We start from the raw sequence: 11,893 nt of genomic DNA, 5'->3' as shown, positions 1-11,893 counted from the left end.
GTACATATGTATACATATGTATGTACACTTATATACATATACGGATGTATAAATATCCATACATAAATGGATACTATGTATTATACCTGCAATGACTAAATTTTCAGGCTCTATAGGTTTACATTTTCTTGAGCTTAGTGTTGCATTCATGCATTTTTGTTTGCCTGAATGAGTTATCCTCAGCCCTTGCTTGAATCTGTTCATTAAGATTTCATGAAGTCAGCTCTTGATGAATTCACAAGCCAGAACTGCAACTTTCTCACTGCTTTTGCCGTGCTAAAAAACGCAGCACCAGCTTTTCATACTGGAGGATGGTAGAGATAAATTCTCCTATGGCAACTCGTCACCCCAGGATGACAGAGCTCCTACTGAATTTACACAAGTCCTTTATTACGTGAAGTGATTTGAGTGAAACAAATGGGTTATTTACTGTGTAGCAGACTAAGAAGTGACTCCTTTAAAATGGTAAACATCACAGTACATCATATTTGGAAAGATGTTTTTTTGCTGTGTGTTTGAGGTTTCGCAGTTGATGACAAAGTTGAAAATCCGAAGAACAAATTTCTTCGGAGGGGAGAGGTTCCAGGGGTTTGGGAGGGGAACCATCCTCAGGGAGTTTTGGAGAATGTGGCCAAACTGGTCTTGTTTTGGTTGAAAAGTTATTTTCAAGCATTTCCTCACTGAAGGTTTTAAAACTACAGAAATGCTATTTGGAGGATCATGGAGGTATTGCTTTGTCTTCAGTGTTTAGCTTTTTGAGCTGAGGGAAAGCACACGATTTGAGAGCAGGACACGGTGTATTGTCACTAAGGCTTCTGTGAAGTAATGGATTGGAGGTTTGGGAAATACCTTTACTTAAGTAAGATGAAGAATCCTGAAGCTGTGAAGACTTCCCACACTGACATGTGAGGACTGTCTTCAGTGTTCGGCATGAAATGCTGGGTGGCGAGTGCTATTCGGGAGAACTGAGGACGGAGGGCGAGGGCCCAAGGACCATGGGGCATCTCTTCTCCTCCATCCTTTTCTTTCCTGACACGGTCAAGTGCTATGGCTCCTGGTAGGAATTTGCGTGTGGTCGAAAAAGTCAATAACAAAGATGTCACTTTACCCAGTAAATACTAAGGATCAGACCCTACACATGTTTTAAAGTTATGAACATACAGCCCACAGCGAGGCAGGTTTTATTATCACAGTTCTGCTTTGAGGAAAGAAAACGCGAGAACCTGCCTGGTGAGTGGCAGATAAAGGCTCTGAACTTGGGCTTTTCTCACTCCAGACTCTGCACCATCGCGTGATCGCAGTGTTTAGGAGACGGATTCTGTAGCTCTAACAAAGGGACATACGAAAGAAGTTCATTTCTCTCTTAAGAAACAGACCGAGGTGAGTCGGAATGTTTTCCTCCACAAGCCAGGCCGGCCAGGGGGCTTTGCTGTGATCCAGCCAGCAGGAAGCAAGTCCATAGCAAGCATGACCCAGAAGATGACAGAGGATTAGCACGGGTCAGTTCCACTGGAATCCTACCAGCCGACAATTCCTAGCATACCCGAGAGTGAAGCACTGCAGTCCGTGGCTGGGTGGCCAGATGCCGACGTCAAACCCAGGCGCTTCTCCAACGAAAGAGAAAACGAATATTGGAAGACGACTGTCTCTATCAGCTAAGAAATCTCTGTGGTGGCTTTTCCCTCCACATTCATGGGAAATCAGGACAAAAATAATTGCAGCTTCAGAAGAAAGGTGGTGAAGAAAGCAGAGCTAAGAACAGCTCCTGAAACCCTGGATTTTAAGGTCCTCTTGTTATTATTTGTCACGATCTGGACATAATCTGCCCCCAATTCCCTTTTCAGCTAAATAACTTTCTCTTTCCTACTACGCTCCTGCTTTTCACAATACTCCAGAAATTGGTCCATTTCAGGTCCTTATTCTTCCAGGAGGTAGTAGCAAAGCTGCTCTTAGCTGATTTTGTTTGTTCTCTGTTTTGAGGTTTTTTCAACAGGGCTATATACCTGCAAACTAGGCTGCTTAGATGGCTCCAGACTTTCCAACTTGGCTTCACTTCTGAGATATTTCTTCATTTCTCACCCATTAGCTGACCCAAACTGTGAACTTTTGAACACTCTTTGGAGCTGGCATGTTCTTATGATAAACTCCTATTTTTGGCCTCCATTGTTTTTCATTTCTTCTCTTTTAAATTTCTGCCTTATTTTCATTTCTCATGGTCCACTATTTTCCTAATCTGAAAGAGTACAGAGGTTTATCTGTTCAGTCAGTCTATTTAAGAGGCACCTATCACATGGCTGGTGTCTGTCTAGGCACTGGGGATTTGTCATTGAATAGAACAAAGTCACCGCTTTCGTGGAGCTTACATCCCTTGACTTCAGTGAAGTGGGGGAGCAAGCCATGCTGATTTCAGGACAAAGTAAGGGAGAGAGGAGTAAAAGATGAGCTTTTCATCAAAGATGTTGGTAAGTCAAGGGAAAGACTTTGGGTTTTATTCTGAGTGAAAGAGAACACTATTTGACTATTTCGAGCAAGGGAGCAAGATGATCTGATTTCCATACTGTGATGATCACACCTGCTTAGAGGTCACACTCATTCCCTCACTTCCGCTATATTTCATTGGTCCCATAAACCAGCTTTGGTTCAATGGGAAGCTACTACAAAATGACATGAATACTAAGAAGCAGTGATTACTGGGGTCATCTAGGAGGCTGGCTAGCGCATGGATATCTAATTATTCCAACACATTTGTTGAAGAAAACTATGTTTTCCCATTGAATTATATTGCCACCCTTTTCAAAATTAATTAGCCAAATATGGGTAGGTTTTTTATTGGATGATCTATTCTGTAACATAGATCTATATGTCTAAAGTGTGCCAATACCACATTGTCTTATAGAAAATTATGAAATAAGGTAGTGTAAGAGCTATTCTTTGTTCTTATTTTTCGAATTCTGTGGGTTGGCTTAGGTCCTTTGCATTTCTATATACATTTTAGAATTGGCTTGTCAATTTCAACAACAAAAATGCCTATGGGATTTTTATGGAGATTTTATTGAACCTATAGATCAATTTGGAGGGAATTCCCATCTTAACATTATTAAGCCTTTAGATCCATAAACATGATATATTTCTACATTTGTTTAGATATTTTTTAACGTCTCAGCAATGCTTTGTAATTTATAAGTCTGGGTCTTTGCTCATATTTTAAGTTTATTCCTTAAATAGTTTTGACACTATTATAGATTTTTCTTCCTTTCGATTTCTAATCCTCTGTTACCAGTATATGGAAATATGATTGAATTTTTATATTGACATCTTATTTTATGACCTTAGTAAACTCATTTATTAGTTCCTTTCCCTTCTTTGTACTTTCTTTTTTTTTAACTTAGATTCTTTATAATCTTGTACAAATACAACCACAGTGTCTAACTCTTCTTTTCAAGTTTGTATGCCTTTTATTTATTTTTCTTGCCTTATTGCACTGACTAAATCTTCTGATACAATGATGAATACAAGTGGTAAGAGTGGTCTTATCTTGTTCTCAACCTTAAGGGAACTCATAAGTAGGCTGTTAAGTGTAAAATGGTCATAAATGCCCCTTTTTTCAGGTTGAGGAAGTTCCTTTCTGTTCCTAGTTTACTGAAAGTTTTTATTCCGAATGAATATTGAATTTTGTCAAATTCTCTTACTGCATCTATTAAAATGAACATATATATTTTTTCTTTTTAGTCTGTTAATATGGCAAATAAAGTTTATCTTTTCTAATGTTAATTCAAATTTTGATTCTTCATAAAAATCCCAATTGGTCAAGATATATTAATTTATCATTTATTTCTGAATCCAATTTTCTAGAAATTAAAAAAAATATTTTTATCACTATATTTGTTAGAATGTCAATCAGTATTTTCATCTGGTTCTGACACCAAGGCTGTGCTGGCTTCATAGATGGGCCAGCAAGTGTTCCTCACTCCTCTATTTTCTAGAAGTGTTTGTGTTGGGTTGCTTTTTTGTTTCTTGAAATGTTGGGTAGACCTGGGTTTAGTTTGTGAAAAGAATTTTAACCACAAATTTAATTTTTTCAATAGATATAGAGCTATATCATTCATCCATTTCTTTTTGAATAGATTTTGGTAGTGTGTCTTTCAGGAATTTATATTTCATCCAAGTTGTCAAATTTATTGACATCGAATTATTCATGATATTTTCTTATTAAGCTTTTAGAACATGTATAAACTGTAGCAGTATTCTTTCTTTTATTTGATATTGAAATTTTTTTGTCTTTTTAAATTATCACTTGTTTATCCATTTCATTGATCTTTTAAAAAAATCCATTTTTTTGTTTTGTTTTATTTTTCCCTATAGTTCTATATTTACTTTCTTCTGCTCACTTTGGGTTTCATTTGCCATTCTTTTTCTAATTTCTTTATATATAAGCTTAAGTAATTGATTTCATATATACTTTTCTAATAGAAAGTTTTAATATGATAAATTTTCTCTCTAAACATTTTTTAGCTACTTCCATGGATTTTGATATACTGTCTTTCAATTTTCATTCAGTTAAGTAATAGCTTCCTAATTTTATTTTTGAATTAAGAAAATTTCTAATTTTTGGAAATGTTTCAGAAATCTGTTTTTATTGATTTCTAGTTTACTTTCTATGTGGTCAGATGATGTGTTTTATATTTGAATCTTTTAAACTTTATCAAGTTTTGTTTTATGGTCCAGAATGTGGTCTATTTTGGTGGGTGTTTCATGTGCAGTTGAAAACAATGTGTTTTCTGCTGTTGCTGGATAGAGTGTTCTATATACATCAGTTATAAATATGATTTTTAAGTCTTGTTCCAATATTTTGTAACCTTATTAGTTTTTTTAATTGTTCTATCAATCACTGAATAAATTAGATAATGTGGGAAAAAAGATTAGAGACTTTGAAGACATAGCAACAGCAACAATTAAAAATAAATGCACAGAGAAAAAAGACCAAAAAAAGTGTGTGGGGAGAATGTAGGGAGTGATGAAAAAACATTTGAAAGAATAATGCCTGAAAATTTTTCCAAATGATGAAATCTAAAAACATACAGATCCAAGAATTTCAGTGGATCCTAGGCAGAAAAAAAAACCATAAGAAAAATCACAAAAAGATATGTCATAATAAAATTTTATGAAAACACGTGATGAAGAGCAATTTTAAAAGGATCCAGAGATAAAACACACATATTACACAGAGAAACAAGACAAAAATGGCAGCATATTTGCCATCAGAAACCATGAAGTCCATTAGACAACGGAATGGCATCCTTGATGTGTTGATAATAAAATTTATTAAACCAGAATTTCATATCCAGCAAAACTACCTTTAAAAATGAAAACCAAATAAAGACTTTAGGACCAAAAAAAAAAAAAAAAAAGCTAAAAAACTCATCGCTGAAGACACACACTAAAAATGTGTTAAAAGAACTTTTATCTAAGCATAAAGGAAATTATGCTAGATGGATATGTAGACCTAGAAAAAAGAATAATTAGTGCTCCAAATGGTAAACATATGTATAAATATAAAAGGATACTTTTCCCTTATTTTACAATTTCTTTAAAAGATAATTGATTGTTAAAAGAAAAATCAATAACTGTATTTATTGTGCGATTTATTATCTATGGAAAGGTAAAGTACATAATAACAATGCATGAAAATGGGGGATAGAAGTATATATTTGTAAGCCTGTTATATTTGAAAAGGTGTAATATAATTTGAAGATAGACTCTGGTAGATTAAAGGTGTGTATTGTAAATTGATCCTGAGCAATTTTTAGTTTAGATATTTTACTTTTTTTTTTTTGTATTTTTAAATATATATCTTTTATTTTTCTCCTACTCATGTTCATGCTTCCTTTGCTGTCCCTGAAATATTTTACAGTTTATGAACAGACGAGTACTGAGACAAAGATGCAGGTTTGCCCTTGGCGGGTCTCTGCAGCCTTCCCTCTGTGAAGCTTTGTGCCCCCTGGTACTGTCTCACAGTTCTAGCTTCTTTGCCTTCCTTGACTTCATCTACATCTCCTCCACCTGGCCACACCACTGTCTCTGTTGAGTTGCTCCTCCCTGCGCTTTACCTTGTCCTGCCTCCAGTCCTTAGGGTAAAGTGGTCGTAAGGTTCACCTTGTTTTCCTTCTCTCTGGGATCATAGTTCAGTGCTGATTGTTGTCCAGGGTCTGGAAAACCATCATTTAATATGTTCTGTCCATTAGTATATTCGTTTCTGACAGGAAAGCCACTCAAGTAGCATTTAGCAATTGGTCTCCGCCAGAGATTCTCGTGTCTCCCTCCCATGCTGGGGTGTGTTAGTTGCCGCTTCTTTTGCTCTCGAAGTCCTGTGTTTACATTTGACTATTGCGCTCTGTAGTCTAAAGTACAATCCACGGGCCCATCTCTCCTTCTTGTCTTCAAATACATTGAAAGCAGTGGCTGCCTTACTCACCTTTATGTTTTAACGCTTAGCATAATACAGTCACAGAAAGGCGTCTCGAAAATATTTGTTCAAACTTTCTAGCCTTGTGACCCATTTTCTTGGGTACTTTGAATATATCAGGTAGAAAAAGTCACATGCATGTCAGGGATGGCAGAAGGGGACACATGTCTTGCCACGTCCCCTATCAGAGATCGTCTAGCATCATCGATCACCAGGGGTCTACTTTTCACCTGAGGCCCAATGTGGCTTTGAACTCCTTCCTAATATGATTTCAGATATCTCCTACCAAGTAATACACATTCATTCTCACGCTGCAACTTATTTGCCATCCATGAATTAATATTTTCGTTTCTTAGAAATACCATTTTATTGTATTTATTTAGTAAATATTTATGTGGCACTTATGTACTAGCATCATTCTAGGTACTTTAAAATATTAACTACTTGTATAACATTGGAACATGTATTATCTCCATCTTACAGATGAGGAAACTGAGGCACGGAAAGGTTCAGTAACTAACATAAAGTTGTACATGTTTATCAAGGAGTGTGTGTGGATGCTGCTTTAGAGAATCTGGCTCAGTGTCCATGCCCTTCACTGTTACACCACACTGCCCCTTCCATGGCCCAAACTAAATTTTTTTTAAATTTTTTTTTTTTACGAAGAAGCTAAGAAAGTAGTTAACATCTCTTTTCTGACAAGCAGCAGTAAGGGACAGGCTAAAACAGACTGGGCGTGGAGTTAAAAGTACCCTGGGCTTCTCAGATCACAAGAGAACAATACCAATATTCCTCTTGACTTATTCATTTAACAAATATCTATTATACTCTTTCTCCATTCTAGGCACTGCTGGGAAGAAAAGGAAGCAAACATTCAGCCAATTGAAACACGGAACGGTTACAGACTGACAGATGTCACCTCAGACACGCGAACCATCAAGTTTCTGAGAGCTCAACTTAATTCCAGAACCTGCCAGCTAGGACAACAGGTACATATATTTTCTGCCCTGGATAGAATTCTTTTGGAAACTTGAATTGCAAAAGTGTTAGGACGACAGCTGGGAGGGAGTGGGGAAAGCAGGAGGTAGCATCTACCATCATTTTCTAATATCCGTTGATTGTCATGGGTGCACCACTGTTTAAGGTGCTTTCCCACGCTCGTACAGCTGTGTTCTGGGGCACACAAATTGTGTGATGATCCCCCACAGACCAGAGAAACAGCAAGAGACCAAGCAGGAAAAGAGTCAAATGTCTTATGTAGCATTTTTGTCAGACAGAAAAAGGAGGTAATATGAGCATGACTCACAAAAGCATGCAAATGTTTCTTTTTCTTTTTTTTTCTTTTCCTTTTTTTTTTTTTTTTTTGTTGTTTGTTTGCTTTAAATAGTTAGCTGTCCCCGAGGAATGAAACACAATGATTCTGGAGGAATTCTGTTCTTCCATTCAGGATGGTATCTTAGATTTTATTGTGGGAGACTGGAACTTTGGACGAAAAAAAGTGAGGAATTTCACTAATATTTTCAGAATTGGCTAGTCAGCTGGACCTCTGCCCACAAGCCACCCCTGAGTGCCCCACAGAATTCAACAGAAACATTGAATGTAAATTCAGACCATAGGCTTAATTATTAACACGGTAATTATCAGGGTTGATTGGGTATGTGCGGTATATTGTTTGTCATTGCTCAAGGTCATTCATCCTGTGCTGTCTTTGGTGGGGAGAAAAAAATCCTGCATCATTTGGATACTTCGGAAAAAATCTCATTTCACAGGGATTCCACCTTTCACTTCAAAGCCTATTAGATACTATGTTTCTCAGCAGCCCCGGAGCAAAATATTGTCAGAACATAGGATTTTAATGGGTTGCTGTACTTCTTGTTTTCCTGCTTTACAGACAGGTGCCTGTGAGTGCACATGTTTTCTGGGGCCCAGGAGGCTTGGTGGGGTGGGGTTTCCAGTGAAAGAACGCTGGCACCCGCCTCTTTCTTCCCTCTGGGAGTGGGCTATGGAATGCAAGGGAAGTCGAGGAGATGTCCATCAACTCCATTAAGTATTAATTATTGCCTTGAGTCTAGAGTAGAACTCACGTTTCTGGGTCTGAAAAATTGGTTAGATTTTGGGGATGCCACCCCTTCCCAAGCTCCGTCTTTTCAGATAACTAGTGAGAAGTTACGGGTGAATATACAGTCACGTACATGTACAGATAGGGTTATTGGAGTCTAAGTAAAACAAAATTACTAAATTTATTATTATTATTATTTTTTAGGGCAAAACATACATATGCTAAAACCAAATAAAACAAAAACAAGAACAAAATGAAATGGAAATTAGGTCCTCCCCGGAAATTAACACCTAATATCAGTTTTTTTTTACCTCAGAGAACACCCTCATCATCAATTATGGGTTTTGTATAATAGGTAATTTTTGCACACCCTAGCATATATAAAATTTAACTTTTTTCTATTACCATGTTTTCCATTTCCTAAAGATAGATGTAGACTGTGTTGGGGGAGGTGGAGGTAGAAGCGGGAGAAAATTTACTTATTTGAATTTCATAATTTTATGTCAGAGGGTAGAATGGGGAGGGGAGCTTCGTCATAATTATTTTGTGGCTACTATGCAATAGGCATCATGCAAAGAATTTTATACACACGGGACCAGCTACATAACTGACGGGGCTGAGCCTAAAATAAAAAATGCAGGGCCCTTAGTTCAAAAATGAAGAATTTCGAGACAGTACAAGAGCATTACACCAAGCAAGGGGTTTGCCAACATGTGGTGCTGTGTGACCGTATAGGTCGGTCGGCTAACGAAGCCCGCCCTGTGTATACATTTTCAAATTTATCCATAAAACGACCCCAGGATGGAAATGTCATTGCCTTCATTTCGCAGATGGAAAGCTGAGATTTAGAAGTTTCCATCCTCAGTGTCCCTTCCAGTGTGTTTACCTGTAAGATATCATGGTTTAAAAATAGCTTCCATACTAAAACAATATGAGTTCCCAAAAGAAGGAAAATATTGACCCTGATATTGGTCATCTGGACAATGTGAATTTTATATGTTAGAGCTGCTCCAACTTCCAGCTACCAGATGTCTGTAAAAATTCATAGCAGGCTATTAAATTTAGCAGATCCTGTCTTAATTAGATTAGCTTTCGCACAGCACGAAGGCAGAGTGTCTCTCTGATGGAAGGTTTATAAAGATTTCTGGTGGGAATTCTTTATGGAAGACGGAGTCTTTTATCCACAGAGACTGACAAATAGAAGGAAAAAACCCATCTCATAATAGTATAAAAATATGGTCATGGTGTGTCAAAGCAGAAACATGAATCTTTATTTCATTGATGTTTCCTTTTTATTTGGCTTAAGAACAGGGACGGTTGGGGATGAAGATGGGGGAGGGGCGTTCAAAACGACCAGCTAAGAGAATAGCATAAGGGAGGTGAAAACCTACAAGCAAATTCTGGTCGTCAAATCCTCCCATAAATTCAGCACCTAAGGAGCGCCGAGCGCTCAGACGCCTGTCAGTACGTGAGTTATTTTTTTTCCAGACAGAAAACAAAACTGCACAGTTTGTCTTGAGCTGGTCTTGCATGATTAAACTCAGCATCCATTCTCTCTCTCTCTCCATTTAAGGTCACTCAGAAAAGCTCACATGACACGAAACCCAAAGCCCAAGCCCCCTCTCTGTTTGACCCTCTCTGTCCTGCCACGGGCAGAGGCCCTCACCTGCGGTGGCGTGTGCAAACATTCCTTGTTTATCGATGCGGGTACACAAATGATACCAGTTTGGAGAGCTGTGACACTCTCCTCGGTGCCTGGTGTGTAGGTCACTCCGGAAGGAAGGCGGGTGCGAGTCATTTTTCTTGTCATATGATTCACCAGCTAAAAGGTCACGTTCATGCAAAGACCTTCCTCCCTTGGCTGTGGAGTCCGAGGAGAGAGACTGAGTGGACAGAGAAGATGTTAAAAATTTGTTTCTACCTCACAGCCTCCCTGATCTCGGGCCGGAAGGAGATCTGCAGTTTCAGTAGCCAAAGCCCACGCAGGCAGGGCAGGAGCACAGTGGCTGATGGAAAGGAGGCCATCACCTGCTACAGCAGCCTGATCAGATTGACATCAGACGCAGGCTGGGTTACTAGGCAACTGATTAAATAAACGTGCTGGTCCTACAAGCAAGCTCGCCATTAATTAACTTAACCATTTTCATTTTGACTGTTTTCTTCCCTTCTCCACCTCAACGAGCTTTGAGACACTGAAATATGAGGGGATTGGGAAGGAGGCGGCGGACCCCCGTTTCTCCTTCTGTGGGAAATAGCCGATGCGTGTGAGCGCTTCCCACGCATGGAATGAAAGAACCTGATCGGCAGGTAATTAGCATTTTAAGCAAACGAGAAAACATACACGAAAAGGCCTAAAAGAGCGCCGGTGTACATTGATTCAAAGCCGGTTATTTTTCCTAATCATGCTCGTCACTGAGAGGAACAAGATGGAGAATGCGGACTAGGAGACGTGGTTTTAGGAGACAGGCCGTTTCCATGCCGGGAAGAGAATCCCACTCGCGCTGGGGTGTCACGGGGGCCGAGAGGCGGTGGGGTGCGGCGGATCCTTTAACCCGCCGGGAGGGTCAGCTGAGCCCCTGGAGGCGGGAAGGCCTGTATCTTGAAAGAGGAGCCAAGGTCACGAGAATAACCAGCGTGAGGCAGGCATTCCAGGGAGAGGGTCCAGTGAGCCAAGTCCCAGTTATAATGGTAAAATTATGAGCGAGTTGGTTTTGATAAAGTAGAAAATACAAGGTGCGGGCAGAGTGGGGCGGGAAGAATTGGCAGGGCCAGATGAGAAAGGCCCGTTTCTGTCCTTCGGGGAGTTCATACTTTGTCCTGCGCGCCCCTGAAGGGTTTTCCAGGGAAAGTGGCAGAGGCAGACTTTCACCGTGGATAGCTTACCCTTAGTCACATAGCATTAGGACTTAAGAGGGCACTAGGAGGGCGACAGCACTGAAGAGGCTCTTGGAATAGCTCAGAAGTGAGGTGAGGACATGAAGTAGGGCTGGGAGCAGAAAAGGAAGTGTAAGAGCTATTTGGCACTTGGAGCTTGATTGGGGACAGGGTGGGAGGGAGGAGGAGGGGGTCTAGGTGACAGCCAGGCTCCTGATTTGAGAGACTGAGTGGGTGGCGGAGGCATTAACCCAGAGCAAGAGTACAGGAGGAGGGCGGAGATAAGTGAATCTGTCTTGTACTTGTTGAATTTGGGGTTCCGGTGCCCAGCAGGTGATTGGTTAAATAAAGCAATTACTTCTTAATAGGCCTTAGAAGACAGGAATGAGGGGAGATTCCTTGTGGAACCTACAAGTCCAGAAAAGACTCCTGTATAGAATTGTATTTCCATAGTAATATTTAAAGCAGGATAGAGAATGTGTAAATAACAGAGAGGA

General features: G+C 39.4%; 1 long non-coding RNA gene across 1 annotated transcript; it reads left to right on the top strand.

Annotated features, from left to right (window-relative positions):
* The first annotated feature begins 1,686 nt into the window (after positions 1-1,686).
* On the top strand, positions 1,687-10,176 carry LOC112482306. The gene is made up of 3 exons (XR_003047254.1): positions 1,687-1,785; positions 7,308-7,452; positions 10,096-10,176. It is a non-coding gene; the product is annotated as an uncharacterized LOC112482306 (long non-coding RNA).
* The last annotated feature ends 1,717 nt before the right edge of the window (positions 10,177-11,893 follow it).

This window comes from Pteropus alecto, unplaced genomic scaffold (assembly GCF_000325575.1).
Source record: "Pteropus alecto unplaced genomic scaffold, ASM32557v1 scaffold195, whole genome shotgun sequence".
Lineage (NCBI taxonomy): Eukaryota > Metazoa > Chordata > Mammalia > Chiroptera > Pteropodidae > Pteropus > Pteropus alecto.
This window is presented reverse-complemented; position numbering and strand designations above follow the sequence as displayed.